This window comes from Gavia stellata, chromosome 6, assembly GCF_030936135.1.
Source record: "Gavia stellata isolate bGavSte3 chromosome 6, bGavSte3.hap2, whole genome shotgun sequence".
In the NCBI taxonomy this organism is placed as follows: domain Eukaryota; kingdom Metazoa; phylum Chordata; class Aves; order Gaviiformes; family Gaviidae; genus Gavia; species Gavia stellata.
The window spans coordinates 32399604-32416158 of record NC_082599.1 but is presented as its reverse complement, the minus strand read 5'-3'; the positions used below and the strand labels follow the sequence as shown (position 1 = coordinate 32416158).

The 16555-nt window shown below is 38.0% G+C and overlaps 1 protein-coding gene and 1 pseudogene across 1 annotated transcript in view; both read left to right on the top strand.

Annotated features, from left to right (window-relative positions):
* AGMO (alkylglycerol monooxygenase) overlaps window positions 1-16555 on the top strand; it is a 194809-nt gene that overhangs the window by 165698 nt on the left and 12556 nt on the right. The gene's annotated exons all lie outside the window — the stretch shown is intronic.
* LOC104250429 (large ribosomal subunit protein mL44-like) lies at window positions 1447-2415 on the top strand (annotated as a pseudogene).

Sequence of the window (16555 nt, the reverse complement as noted above, 5' to 3'; positions counted from 1 at the left end):
CAATATTACGTGCTGAATTAGTCCAGCAAGAGAATATCTATGTAGAGAGAGAAAAGGAAGATGGAGAAAATGAAGATCCTATTCTATAATTAGGCTTTCATGATGAAATTCAATAGAACAGATTAATTAACTTTAGCCTGACTTTTCCGGGGAACTTCAAAACTTTTGTGCTTCACCAGCACAAACAAAACATGAGTGAATCATAGGTTAATGTTAAATGACTCAAGGCCACCTTCAAAACCTTCATACTGTTAATGAAGGTATGGTGATCAGAAAGAAGGGAATATGGCCATCATGTCTTGAACTATTGTATTGTGCTTTTTAACTGGCTGAACATATAACTTTGAGAGTAGTTTATAGGAGAATGACATTACTGTGGCCCTGGACATTTCATTAACTAATTTTCAGGTCTGGGTGGGAAGTCCAAAGTGAGTTATGGTTATCTCTGAAATTCTTAAGCAATGAAAAATACCTATATTCAGTATAAGAACTTTGTTAGAGAAAAGAAAAATCACCCTAACTAGCCCTTTGCCATTAAAAAAAATAAATAAATCAGTTCTTGTGGAGAAAATAATTAACTCAAGAAATAGAAGTGAGGGAATATGGCCTGGGAATATCCTGATAATCAGTTCAGGCAGGAATCAAATGTTTTGGATTAGGTAACTGTTCCTGCCGAGGTCCCTTGCACCAGCGTGTCTGTTAAGCAGATGAAGAAAAGTTGCTGGAACTCATTTTTCTAGGAGATGAATTTTTTTACATTTCTTCGCTCTAATTGGTTACCTCAGTGTACAATAACAAGAAATTGAGAAGAGTGTTCAGAAGCTGCAGTTCTTGGTCCCCTGTTACGTCTTTGAGTTGTCTCATTAAGGAGGATGGGACTACAGACATGAGTCAGTTCAGGATTTCACCCAGAGGAACATACTAATTTTCACAAGAGATAAAGGGAATTTTCTCTAGTTTGCTGGTCCTTCTGGTTACTTTCTTACACTAAATCTGTCATCTGCTTACAGTTTTGCATGTGCTTATGTACATCTAGCTGAATCTTAAAGAATTACAGATGTTTGTGTATTTCTGAGAAAGGCATGCCTATCATTCCTCTTTGAGTTAAATGGTCTTTCAAATATGCTTCAAATACATGTTTTTTCTTAATGGAAAAGCTTTCTGCCACATCAGAGTGTTTCTTCATTCAAGCTAGGTTATGACTGTAGCATTGATAATACTTAGTTAAACAGCCTTAGAGATTGTAACTAAGAAAAGTTCTGTGTATATGGTATCTTGGATATACCCTATGTGGAAAAGAAAGTAGGTCTTTTTTAAATACCTTTTGTTTTATACACATTCAGTTACGTGAATGCATGCTCTTGTGGTCTATACACAGTTCCATTGGCTTGGCGTTCTAGTGTTAAGCATTATTAGAAAAGCTCATAATTGTGCTTTCATTGTTCATGGCTGCTGCTCTTGCGGGTGTCGTGGCGGCTGCTGGCCGGGGCCAGGGCCGGGCGAGTCGCACTCAGCACTGCGCTGCACCGCAACAAGAAGTGGTGGCTCTGCGCCTACCTGGAGCAGCAGCGGCTGGAGGCGCGCCCCCAGCAGTGATCAGAGAAGCCCAACTGGGATTACTGTGCAGAGATACAAGCTTTTAGCCACTGGCTACATGGAAATTTTTCTTTGGATCTTCTCAAGACTGCATTTGTTAATTCTTGTTATACTGAAAGTGAAGAAGCAAGACACTGAGAACTTGGGCTAGACAAAGAAACGGTTGCTCTTAATCTACAAGATAGTAGTAAACTCACTGAACAAGGGATGTCTTTTTCATGTTCTTACCTGATGCAGTGCTTTGAAGGTGCTTACCCTGATTTACCTGCAAAGGGGATAGGAGCACTTGTTGATTTTCTTACCGGTCAGAAACTTGTTTCTTATGTGGCTCAAAACCTGTCTATACAGGACCCAATGCTTTGCAAAGAGTTTCCCATCCCACCGATTGTGCTACAAAGGATGTTCTTTGCTGTAATAGGAGCCTTGCTTGATAGCAGCGGGCCTGAGAAAACAGGGATCTTCGTCAGGGATTTTTTTATTCCCCAACTGATTGGAAAACACCTGTTTGAGATCTGGGAAGTTGTAAATCCTATGGGCTTACTAGTGGAAGAACTGACCAAGCGGATTATCTTTTCTCCAAAACCAAGAATTACCAGGCAGTTAGGAGTTAGCATGGTTCTGCCACTGTACTTTGTTGGGTTGTACTGTGATAAGAAGATCATAGCTGAAGGTCCTGGTGAAACACTGCTTGCTGCAGAGGAAGAAGCTGCCCACATGGCACTGCGGAAGCTATATGGGTATACAGAGAACAGGAGACCTTGGGATTACTTGAAACCCAAACAAGGGTTGGCAGCTGAAAAAGCTATCAGCAGTAACTAGATGATAAAAGACATTTCTGTTTCTCTTAAGAATTAATGGCTTCCATGCTGAATATAGATGTATTTAGGAAAGCAAAATTCAGTTTGAGTTTCTGATCTTCAGTGCTTGAAACTTTCTGGTGAAGCATTGGAACAGGCTGCCCAGGGAGGTGGTGGAGTCACCCTCACTGGAGGTGTTCAAGGAACGTGTGGACGTGGCATTGTGGGACATGGTTTAGTGGGCATGGTGGTGTCAGGTTGATGGCTGGACTTGATGATCTTACAGGTCTTTTCCAACCTTAATGATTCTGTGATTCTGTATTTTTTTTCTGAGCTTCTGTCATGGCTGATTCCTAGTAATAACATCAAAAAGACACAAAGAGGGGGGAACAAAATGGAATGGAAGAATGGAACAGTAGTGAGAAATGGAAGCTAAAAACTAGATATTTCACCTGCTTAGAACTAATCCCATTTTAACATGTTATAAAGACCTCTGTGAAATTTGATGACGGCATTATTTTTTATATTTAGAGCTGAATGCAGTCCCTAATGTTTTTATGCTTTCAGCTTTGGGGGCAAAACTGCCATACCAATATCTTTAGGTACCAAGCAGTATTTAACTCTGAATGTAGACATTATGTAAACTTTAGGCTAGTATTATTTTACTCAGGTTCTTAAAGTAGAAGTGAGATGAACGGAAGGGGGCTCACTATAAAGTTTTTCAGTCACTGAGGCAGGTGTAAAGGAAGCTGAGACTTTGGCAACAAATATATTGGAATTCAGTGTAAGCATCTCTGGCTTTTGGCAGATAGCTGATCTTTTGTGTATATTGTCTTTGTCCTCCACACTTTTTCAAAGTCTCTCAAATCTGATTATGAGCATGGGGGAAAAAAAAAAAAAAAAGGAAGAGGTACTGTTTCTGTGATTTCACTTTCTTCTCACCTAAAACCTCTTTTCCTTGGTCCAGCCACCTTCTATCTATGAATTTTTATGGGATTTGCGGTTCTAAGCATTGTCAGTGCAGAAATGAGCATGTGTGCCTTACCCAGGGATATTTTCACATACTCTGAAAGCTGACCAGTTTCTTTTTGGTACTTCCACTACTAATGGTGTGATCACTCTGCTTTCTACTTCCACCACGTCAATTCTCCAGATAAAGTATACAGGAGTTTACTCATATTTAATGCCCAGAAGGATACATTCACCGAGGAGAATTTCTCTGTGCATTATAACATGTTGACATTCCACATGATAAGTCACTTCTGGTATAGATAATACACATTCTGATATTATGTCAGTGCTAGAATTTGATAATGAATACTCAAATTAACTTTTATATTAATTTACAATTTCTATTTTACTAAGATGAGAAATGTATCCAAAAGAACTAAAAATTAACATCACATACAGAAAAAGATTAAGGGTTTTAAATTACATTTTGTCTTCAGTAGCAAATGACCTGTTAGAGAGAACATGAAATACCTTTCTGCAAAACTGAAAGGTAAAGAACTGCCATGAATCCTGCTACTTACAGCAGTCTTAAAAACATGAAAAATTCTGAAGCACTTCCTCTTAATTCTGAAAAGAACTTGTCTGTAATACAATATCCTTTGAGTCAATACCTTTTGAGTAATACAATATCCTTTGAGTCAATATCTTTTGAGTCAGTTTGTTGAGCTGCAGAGTATAAGCTGTTGAATGAGTTTCTTTGTTTGCCAACAAGTCAACAGAATGTTGTTTAAGTTGACAGAAAAATTGTGACTCGATCGGGGAAAAATGGCTTATGTAAATTATTAGTAAAAGCAACAACTTTCTAACAGACCTCATGTCTGTTCTTTCATGTACTCTTTTTTATCACTCCAGAACATCCCACGGTGTCAGATGGCAGATTTTATAGCACAACCGATCACAATTTGAGCTGTTCAGCAATTTCTAAGTGTCTGTAAAACAAAAGCACCAGCAGATCTTAGTGCAAAAATGCAATCAGACGTTCTGAAACAAAGGCGGCCCTTGATTTTTCTTTCAGTAAATCCTAGTAATGCACTGGGTGAGAATGTGTGCTGCATATCCTTTGAGCACACCACAGAACTGGCAGTTGGGAGTAGGGCGGCTGTAAGTCTTCGTTAGCGTTGGCTCTGGTCTGTTCCAGGACCGGCACCACCAGCCCCGGCATGATTTAGAAAGTCTTGAAAGGCTGGGGTTATGGAGGCCTGTCTCTAGTTACATCCACTCTGCCGTATAGTAGTCGATCTCTGTTTCCTTACGGGCAGGATCATGACCCAGCGTCTCTGCGGTGCTAGCAGATTGTCCTGATATACATGTCAGTGGCCCAGCACTATCCTGAGGTAGCTGGGTGATCCTTGAAAAACAACTTAGGAGCGTGTTTGTATGCATCTGCCCCTGGGAGAACATCGCTGGTTTATGGTTTATGTTATTTTATACCTGGGATGGGGAGTGGATCAGAATCTGATCCTTTTTTAGCTTGTTTAGTTTTATGTTTGTACCCAGGCAAAATATAAATGTGCTAAAGAAAAAAGCAGAGAGTCATTCTGACAGATTCTTAATTGTTTGTTGGGCATCGTTATATTATTTTTACTTATCTGAAATAATGGAACTAAGCTTGAATATTAAATGATGCTAGAGATGCATTTGCAAGCTGCTGTCTTATTATTTAATAATTTTCAACTAATTACATTCTCTCCCTAATCCACTTTCTGTCACTCACTCACTAAAATTGTAAGGGGGAAAAAACAGCATTTTGAAAACTGAGTAGCTAGAAAGTGCCATACCTCAGCTGTTGTTGTTTGTAACTAATACTAATGGGGTAATGTATCACACCAAAGCAACTCATGTTGAATTTAAACTGTTTTGGAAAAGGTGATTTAAAGACGTTCACACAAACCCACTGATTGTTGTGGGCAACCAACTGTGCAAATCAGTGAATTGCTGCATAAATTCTGGTATTGTGAGTCATTCATGTTCAAAAGTATGACCACAAAAACTGAAGTAATGGATACCAGCGAAGGCCTTAATTCTAAGAAACAGACAATTAAATGGCCTACTGAATTAATATTTGGGGGACCAAATCTAGAGAAGCAACTGGCTGGTATTTGCCAACTTCATCTGTTCTTAACAGGACCTCTAGCAGCCAGCCTGTATCACTCACTGCATGAGCTCCAGGGCAGACTGTCCATTTCCTCTATTCCATTATATTTTGTTAAAACATGAAATAATTTTCTTACAGCAGATCCTAATCTCTTATCAATAGAAGAAATAATTGGTTTTGATTTCAGCTTCCAGAAATAAGTATTATGTTACGATTTTCCTGTCAGCAAACTCATTTTTAAAGGGGGAAATACTCTAAAATTAGGCGAGAGAGAAGATGAAATCAAGAGGAAATGCATTCCTTACAGGAGATAGGCTAGCTTTTCTTTTTTCTTTTCTTTTTTTTTCCTAAGCAGTCATTAAAATCTGTTTCTGAAATCTTAACTTTATCAACTGCAGATAGGAGGGTGGAAATATGTGTGGAGAAATTCTTTTTTGAATGAGTTCCATTTTCCCATAACTCCAGTTGGGATGCATGATAAAATTATCAATGAAACGTCCTAATTTGATCCTTAACCAAAGGGATGTTGTCCTATGAATCATCTGTGTTTGTGGGAGGCAACAGTGAAGCTAACAGAGGAGGAATGGGACCCAGATGTTTTCTGGGAAGCTGGTTGCACTGTAGGCTGTGTGTATTACCTAACGTAGGCGACCATATGGAAGAAAAGGTTGGAAACATCCCATTACAAGTCATATATCACTGAGCTGACAGCAAGGATTTCAGCTTGTTTTTATTTAAATCATGAAAGCAGCTGCTCAGCTGTCCAGCTGTATTAAATTTAACCCTTTTCCTGGCAAATGAATTTTGCTTTATGAAATGGCAGCTGAACAGTTTGGTGTGCTTGCAGAAAACCCCAGGTTAGAGGGTCCTGCAATAACCCTTGCCCCATGCAGCCGGAGAGCACTAATGATGTCTAAGTGTGCCGCTGGGTGACAGTGTAGCCACTTGATACACCTGTACTTCATGAAACACCAGCAAGCCTCTTAACCTGGGAAGGCTGCAGAAGAAAGGTATACACACTATGTAAAGAGAGTATTTGTAGATTTTTTTTTCCTTTGAATATACTTATTCTTCAATGTTGCACACCTTTAGAATGAGTCATTATAAACTTTTTTGTTCATTTCTTATGCCCTTCTATTTTCTATTTTTCTTTTCTATTATTGTTGATTCTTTCTTTCCTTAATTTTCCTTCCTCTCCTTTTTTTGTGTTTTTATGTGGTGTTCATCTCACTCCATCTCCTGTAGTCTCTCTTCACAACTCCTCTCTGCTTTTCCTTCTCCTGGCTGTATCCTTTTTCTTTTCTGCTCTCCCCTCTATTGTTTTCTCTGTCACTAGTATATAAGCTTCTATCAGGGATCATCCCTTCACTGATTCTCTGTCCCCTTATATATAGTGTTTACTCTTTACTGTGTCTTTTAAAGAATTTCCTCTTTCCATAGATTTGATATTTATATAAAAAAGCACTTAGTTTGCAGAAGGGTTGTTCACATCAGTAGGAAACAATCTTTGGCCTCCAAATCAATCCTTCACCACATGTGTCTCTAGCAGCTTATTGATTTGTTATTTTTTAGCACTCTTTTGCTAAAGAAAGAGACTTTAACTGAAGCCTAACAGTTACAGTTAAGTAACAGCCATACAGTAAGTACAGACTTTAATTTCCTGTGTAGAAATCTGTAGAAGAAATATAAGGAGTATCCAGCATAATACTAAACCAGATTAGTAGTTTTGGCACACTAAAGTGTGCTAAAGTAAGTTTGTCTCTTACTGTTTCGGAGGCTGTACCCTTTATTCTGTGCTCTGCCTACCCGGCTCACCTCCATGTCAGAGTCTTCTGTTTTTCTGCCAGAGTACGGAGGTTTTCTTATTTTACACCCTTCATGTTTTATATTGTAGTCATAGTCCTTTAAGGCTACAGAATATTTTAGAAGGATGTCTTTCACATCCATCAATACGAGGCTTTGGCATAATGAAATGGTATGCTTACATTAGTATTTGTATTTGACACAAATATTTATATCCAAATTAATTCTCTCTTCCTTAAACACAGTGGAAACACAAGGAGCTAGGAAGCAATCATTTCCAACCAGTGCTTTGCCTCAGTTACTTCAAGAGAGCTCCTGGTGTAGACATAGCCTGTAAACCTCCAATCCAGCTGCTAAGGTGTGGCTGCAGAAACAGTATCAATCCCTAGTTCGTTTTGGTAAAGAGTTAGGATCACGATCTGAGATCTTCTGCTCCAGTTAAGAGCAACAGAAGGTGTCCTTATAGGCCTTGCACCTGGCCACAGGAAGGTTCTTCACGCCCAGGTACTGTGAAAGGCAGCCAAAACACTGCCCTCTTGCAGAAGAAGTAACTTCTGTAATAACACTCTGTCAGTAATTCCACGTGATTTCCCTACTTCCTGGAGGTTCAGCTTTCTTGTTATTAAAATAACTTCATTATTTTCTTTCTCTCTTTTTTTCCTGTTTCCATTTCCCTTTCTATCTCTGTAGGCTATTCTTCTGAAACACTCAGCTGTACCTAGGGCATTATTTTCACGCCTATAACAGGTAGTCTGTTTTCTACTAAAACCTACTGTTCTGACTTTCCAAGATTTTTCTCGTTGTTTTCTCTAGTTCACACTCACCCACTGTGTATAACATAAGGTTTGAATCTCTCTGTTTCATAAGGCTAAATTCTCCCTTCCAGCCTGTTAGTCAGACCTCTGGTATCACATTAACCCTCTGCACCTGTGTCCAACTTATGGTTAATAAGCATTTTCCTTACATTCAAAGTAATAATCCAATCACTAGCTGTAGTTATCTCCCAGACAGTTCTGATTGGGGATGCTTCACTGGTATTGATCCTCCTTCTGTTGAAACAGCCTTTCTTCCCTGCTGCAGCAGTGTCATCTCTGTGTGTTGGGTAGCATCTGCTCCTTTCACGAATACACCAGGACTTGGATCTGTGTGGAGACTGTCATCTGCACTGATTAGCACATAACTGCTTGACCAGCTAGACTTACAACCAAAATATGCCTGGAGCTTTAAGTTCCTTCAGGGAACATATGGAAAAGTTTTCAGGTTTTGCTGAAAAGTTTTGCTTCTTGCAAATATGGCAGTTTTGTTGAAAACAGTTAAGTTTGTTTCTTGCTATCACACATTATTCTTGAACTTTCTATAAAATCACTGTCTTTGCATTATTTTGAAAACACTTTGCTTTATCTCTGATTGCTATGCAGGACTTGGCTTTACAGTCATTCAAAGTAGCATCGTCTTCTTTTCCTTCCCAAATACGATGTCTTATGGGTATGTTCTGCAGGTTGATATATTCCTTTTGAAGTTGCATTTTTCCTACAGATGCAAAATTCTTCAAATCTGTGTTGCTCAACCTGATAGCATGGTCTTCCTCACTTGTTTCTAGGTTTTTATGTAAATCTAAGGCCTCAGACTAAGCAGTAGTTTCAAAAAGCTACCATTTGTTCAATAGTTAATCGCTAGAGTTTTTTGGTTTGTCTTTTTGAAAAATGACCCAAGTTCTTGACTGAGTCTTTTCTAGTTATTTGCCACAATTTTAGGTAGTCCAGCTGGACTGGAGACCTTAACTTATGCGTTTTGCCATTCATCAGCTGTAAAGGAGCTGTGTTCTCTTTTTCTGTTTCTCATATGTGGTAACTAACTGTGAGCTAGTGTCAGACCCTTATGATTAAGACAACTAATATAATCATTAGTATGTGTACTAATGTAACCATTAGTAGTCCAACACATATATGAGAAAAGACCGTGTAGAGGGGAGGGGAAGTGGGAGAAGTCTATCCCCTATCTACATGTATACCTGGTTAGGTAGCTAGACATCTTCCAGGCTATCTCCGGAGCTTTTCAGGGCTCCCCCTTGCAGGGGGCAGTGGGAAGCCACGGTGGGTCTCCTCCTGCAGCACAAGAGGCTGCTCTAACTCGTGGAGTTAAACATGGAATCTCACCCAAGAAATTCAACGTGATTTTGCTATGAGGTCCTCCAGGTGGCAATGCAGACAAACTAACAGGTCAGAGTGCCAGTTTAAAAGTACTGAACTGAGAACATCTAAAGTTTATATTACCAAACTGGTCATTTTAATTGTGTTTAATTTAAAACGTTGATCATTCTGAAAGGACTGTGAAGTTCATGTAAATGAGAATTCGGCACAAAGCAAGAGGGATAAATTTGATTTCTGTAATCCCATTAACATCATTAGTTACTTCATATATTAGAATAGGATATATTTTTAATGTAAAAAAAAATTACATTTGAAGCCACTGAAATGAGTCACTGTTTATTTTTTATTATTGGTGCTTAACTCTCCATGATTGTCTATACTGGTAGTCATTTACCCCTTGAGGAATGCATACAAAACATTGCTATTATGATTTTATATCATTTGTACCAATTTTACAAAGATAAAAATATATGCATAGTTATAATAAGATGAAGATGCAACTTCTAGATGATTTAAAAATTTTAAACTTCACGAAATAAAAAGCAGCTAACATGTTTAGGCCAGAGATTTTCAGGCAATGAATTTCAGAGTGCTTATATTGCCAAAGGTTATTTATCTATCAAAAAGGTCTGACTGGTGATAGGATGTTCCATGTCCTAATTCACAAACTGTAACTCTCAAAAAAGCTGAAACCAAACTCTTAACAGTAAGAAAACAAAACCTCAAGCCTAAGTTACATAAAAGATTTAAATAGAATTTTTCTCTGTATTTGCTACAGAGATGTTGCAACAGCAATCAAAAATGAAAACATCTCCCAATGCCAACTTTTCAGGGACTGATGACTTAAATGACTATTAATTTTTATAATTATGTGAAAAGATGATGAACTTTCTCAGCATGCTGCTGTCATGTAGCCTGCAAAATACAATGTCCACTCCTTAGCATACCAACCTGGCAAGATTGCTTTGTCAGGGAAAGGAACTTTAGAGGGAATTTAACCTTCTCAATGAGACGTATATCCCAGATGCACCCATTTGAAGCTACCTGTAAACCTTTTTCAGAAAAGAAGATCATATGGAGTTCCATAAAATGATATCTGTCTTCTTAAAGAATTTTTTTCAACCTGATCCACCATCTGTTTGAACTGCAATACTAGTTTCTTATATGAAAGGAACAAATATCTCACTTTAAATTGGTCACTCAGATGGCTGGTATCAACAAACCCCACACAACTTTTCTAATTTGGAGATTTGGGGTTTTTCTGATAAGATACAAGATTTAGGATTTATAGCTGAAGTTTACTACATGCATTTTATTTCCTTGAAATGTGGTACCTGTTTATGTAAAATCATGTGTTTTGATTTTACTTTTACTTGTAGTTCCATGCCACACTGCTATTCTCTCTGTAGAGGAAACTTTTAAAGGAAATGTTCCTAACATACATGTTTTGTTTCCTGTCTTTTCTTCTTCATTCATTACTACGATATTGAGTGCTGCTTCAGCTAAGCATTCCACAAATAAATGTACACAATTAATCTTTTGTGATGGATTACCAGGCCACACAGTTATTTACAGAAACCACACAAATGCTCCAAGGGGTAATTAATTAAGAATGTGAATTAATAAATATAAAAATTAATGATGTGGATTACTATAATGCTATGTAATTTATAATATGTTCCTCCCAGAAAATTCCAAGGCATGCTCTAGGCTACATGAGTCACTTCAGATACTCTGGTATGGAAAATATATTTCTATTCTGTAGTATGTTATTTGACTTTAGCCGGAGCATGAAGAGAAGAGCTGGCTCATACAATCAGGAATCTGAGGATCTGTAATCCCAATCTATGTGTGCTTCTTAGAGTGCCGCTATGGCTTCCCTGATTTTTTTGTTGTATATAGCAGTTGTAGCTTTTGTGATTTTATTACAGATTAAAGTTTAGCAAAGCATTTGGGGAAATATTTTTGGCTTGTGTTATGTTCTGTAGGTTTTTCTGGACAAAATTTTTGTTTGCATGGTTTCTTATCACTGTGGGAACTGAATTTGATTCAGAAAGTTCTTCCAGTCATGTGTTTCTAATACTCATATCCCCTGTAACTCCTGTACATTTGTGTCTCATATTGTGGAATTGACACATGTAATGAATTTCTAGTGTATATATATGTTTGTTTATAATGTTCTCATCGCTACAATACCTAAGCAACAATAACAATCCAAGTTCCAAATTGGTCCATCATGTCCACTTCAAAGAGAGGTGACTTACCATAGACATATTTGTCCTTTAATGCCCTAGGTAGAGAAAATCACACCCTACCTGTCAGCTCCTCATATGCACTTCCTTGTCTGTCTGTCTGTCTTTTTTTTTTTTCTTTTTGACCCAGAAGATGCTCTCCTTCACCATGAGTTAAACTTGTTGAAACCTTCTGAGTTTTTAGTCACAGTTTTCCTCCAGGCCTTCAGTGGTATACCAATATAAAGAAACAGCATGTTTCTTTTCCCCTGTTCAAAGAGAACGTATCACTTAGGAAGCAGTTTAATGGTATGAGTATATAAATCCTTAATACTGTTTCCATTAGCTAAAATTCTTTCTGTCCCTTTTGCCCCATAATTTATTCTGTTATCACCATCTATGTGTTCATGGTGTCCAGGATGGGAACTGGGTATATGAGGGATGAGGGGCTGGTACATAAGGAAAAACACGCATGTAGTTCATATTACAGGTGGGATGCCAGACCAGGCATTGGTACATGGGTACCAGCAGAGATTGACGCAGGCTGTTCTGGTTGAAGGGCAGAGTGACAAGATAAAGTGATTGAAGAGGGAAAAGTTAAAAACACCAGGGTTTTATTGTTTGTTTTTATTGCTGTTGGCGGTGGGGGCCTTGGTGTAATAGCAGAATGGTTAGTATACCAGTGGAGGGGGGAAAAAAAAGAAAAAGAGACAGAATTGCAAAGGGAGTTATAAGCATCAGTATGTGAGGAGCATTTTCTTCAGGAGAGCAGCAAAAATGAAGTTATGAGAGTTCTACTGCTGTTCTGTGGAGGAGGCAAGTGTCCACTGTGCTTCATATGTTTATTTGTTATGTGTCCCAAGAGCCTGGGTTTTTTAGCTTTTTAACTTTAGTAAGCTTGACATGGGATTATCTACCAACATGCAGATGATGCTAGGATGCTGCTGACCTCTTGGCTTTCTGTTATCTCTTTAACATTGAGAAGATAGTACTGACTTGCTATATGAGTAAATAGGCCTCCTTGTGCCGCTCTGCATATATGAGGCAATTTCTGATCCTTTCTGAATGGTGCTTCTTCCACCATATGTTTGACCTGGCAATGGCAGTTTGCAGGTCTTTTCCTTTCTCTATAAGGCCTTAGAAAACCTACCATTCCCTGAAATAGGAGCCGTATTTGAGAGATCGCTGGTAGAGTGGTTTGCCTGCTTGCTATGGCTTGAGAAACAGGAATTCAAGTCTCACTCCATATTTATGGCCAAAGACTGTTCCCAGTCAACAAAGCTGTATATGTCCATCTGATTATTTCAGATGGTGAATCAGGGTGGTTGAATACTGTTAAACCTGTGCATGCTTTTACCTAGTCACCAGTAGCTATAAAAACTGTTGTATTAGGCTTGATGCACCAGATGATAGGCTCAACTGGACTCAGGAAACGAAAGGCAGTTCTTGGGGAGCTTCTCGGGGACTGCCTTTCCAAAAATTGTCAAGCACCTTGTCAAGTTTGTACAGGGCAGATGTCTGGAATACAATAAGATATGTTCATACAAGATTAGACATATGTTTAACATAGATATAATAGAAAATAGAGTTAATAATATGATGCAGGCACACCAAGCATTTGTAGTAAGGCATGATCTGTAGGAAAAGCAGAATCCATAAGGAAATAGCCAAATAATTTTGATTAATAAATCTATTGTGAGGTCATTCTGTTTCCATGAAAATTGTGTATAACAGAAGAGTTGAAATGTGTTGAATAATTATTCTTCTAAAAGTACATCTAAACATACCTTACAGAAACATAGCAAACTTTTTCATGGAGATAAATAATTTTCAAATGCATTTTTTAATGCAAAACAAAAGAAAGCACACTCAAATCTGCAGTTATGTCTTTTGGGTTGATAGGTTCTTCTTTCCCACCCCTCATCTCTATACTAAGCTCCAGTCATATCAATCCCACACAAGACCTTCATTACCTTTTGACAGAATAATGATAGATGTATATGTATTTACATTTATTTCTTAATTCCACATATACATGTCATACTACACATTTTATTTCATTTTTGATCAACTACACCTTGTGCACAACTCCCTGGTTAAGGTTTTACATCATCAAAATGGCACTCTTATTTGATTTGTTTTCTAAATGAACATATCCCAGTACAATGCTTCATAAAAAGAACATGGCTTTATGGAGAGAAAATCATTAATATAAGTCTGATTGGTTTTGCATATGTCTTTTTACTCTAAAATTGGTTAGCTATGTTAAAGATATATAAGTAAATGTTACTTCTTTCTCTCTCACATTTTCCAGACAATTATATTTCAGTACTGAATATAAATTCACATAGGACTCAACACACTTTGAATTCATAAGACTGACAAACCACTTGGCAAAATTACAAAAATATGAAAAATATATTTTTCACTTTACAATTATTACTTGTCCTTATTATGGATGTGTGTGGGAGAAGAACTTTACAAAAAAACCCTTCAAGGCCTGTTTTGGAAACTGTACATAGGGATACTATCGCAAAGTGGCCTGGCTCTATAGCAGCCTGTGGAAGATGCAAGGTCCAGCTCACCCTGAGTGGATGCAGAGATCCTCTGGGAGTCACCTGCAGTGCTACAGTTCCCCAATACGTTAGCATGGCTCATGGCCTGGTGAGCACAGTAAAGCATGTTGATCCAATTCCTCTTCCATGGATCAGAATCAGCCCTATAATAAGGTCCCACAGAAAGCTGCTAGCTACAGCTAGAACAAACCTGTGCATTTAAAGTAAATAATTGTGTGGGTTTAGTTAATGAAGAACTCATGTTTGATTATTCAAAAATGAAACATGTGTCCAGACTTGTTTGGTTCCTCTTCGTTTTTGCCTGTTCCTAAATGCATTTACATAATACTGTAGACTGTGATAAGCTTTTTTTCAATCTATGGATAGCTCATTCATTTATTTTTCTCCAGTTAGTGGCAGCTAGAGGTGCTTTTAAGTCACTTTTTAAACCAGTTAGCTTCTTCTTTATTCCAAAAATTGGTTCTCTCTGATGGTGTTATTATGATATCAGTAGTAAATCCCTTTAGATACAGACTAATCTTCCTGCAGTGTCTGACAATAATTTCTTTAACAATCAGGAGGAGACTCAATGCCATACTCCAAATTGTCTGTAATAGCCTCTCCTCAGGTTCTATTACCTGTCATCACTATAGACGTGCCTATAAGTCTTCCATAAGATTATCTTGTTGCTAAGCTATTTTACTCATCTGGACATCATTTGTTTTATGATGCAATATTTGTTCTCATAGCTGAAAAGATAAGTGGATTTCTTTCAGGCTTTCAGGGTTAATCCCGTATTTTTATGTGCATACTCCTATAGACTTCAGTAAGATTACTTTTGTGAGTAAGGGTTGCAAGATTAGAGGTTATATCACATATATACAAATTTGTCAGAAGTGTGTCTACACTTCTGTAACCCTGTCCCCTTTCACTCTCCTGCTTTAATGATTTTTATGATAACATGTTTATTTTCCATATTTTCTATATGATTCTGTATTTAAGTATGCAGGCTTTCAACAAAAAAGAAAAGTAATGTTGTGTTTTTATAGTACTGCTGAAAGTATGATTTGGCTGATGTATATGCATAACTGCAAAAAGCTTCTATTCTGAGAGTGCTTGAAGGACATAAAAATAGGAGATACTTTCAATAAAAATGGAATAATTATTTACGAGTTAGTCGAAGGGTAAAAAAATAATTAAAAGAGCTAGCACAGCAAAATATTTCAAACAACTGAACTAGAACTAGGGATAAATATGTACTATCACCTAGGTTAATTCTAGGTTAATGAGGCATCAGCAAAACCTCTTTGATCCTTAATGAACAACTGAAAATTATTACATTCTTATATAAATAGGTAGTGGGGGATTGATTCTTATTGTCACAAAGGGACACTTCATCTTGGACAGCCATCTGACATTTTTAAAGACCTCTCTCAGTTTGGAGAAAAAAGGGAGGATTGCTCAATTTTTAGATGCTAGGTTATCAGATTCTATGTTATAAATACTTGGACAAGAAAGCAGAAAGGTCAGGCACTGGTTCTTTTGGAAGAGCAATGAATGACTTGCAAAGGAGAAAGTGAGACAGGACAGAATCAAGCTCTAGTGCGTAACACAGGCAGCAAAATTCCCATAATTCTTTCCCCTGTTTGAACAGTTTTGGGGCTTAAATACAGTAGTTCTTTTTCGGAATTTGTGACTTCCTTACCAGCTCAGACTCGCTGACTTCTCATGGTTTGGTCAAGCAAACCCACTTTCTTCCTGTTGTTCCATTTCTACAAGGATTTTTACGTGATCCATCTTGCTGGTGGTTTCTACCTCTAAGGGGGGAGCAGCAGCCTGCGTGGCTGGGCTATGAGATCACCACTCAGAGTGGATCTAACTTCTTATCCTTATGGCTTAGAAATACTGTATCTACCATGCTGGATTTGACTTCACCAGCTTTAAAGCTTCTCTGGTGTGAAGGGGAGCTCAGACACCCTCTTACAGAATACCTTTGTGGAAGCTGTCAAGCCAAAGCTGTTGCTCTGTCTGGGGAATGTACTGGCTAGGAGAGCAGCTTAGCTCTTAGTTCAAGAACATTGGTAGCATAGTTTGTTCATTGAACTGAAGTAGAAATAGATGTCTGATGTCTAGGCAGTGATCAAGACAAAAACAACAAAAAAATTTTGGGACTGAATGTAAATGAAAGGCCTTGATGAACAATGGTTGGAGAGGGAGAGCCCTGAGGAAGACTGGTTGGTGGCTGTTCAAGTAGCCTGCTGCGAGTCTTTAAGCAAACATCATTCAGACGTCTTGTGGGGAGAATGCCTTTTTGATT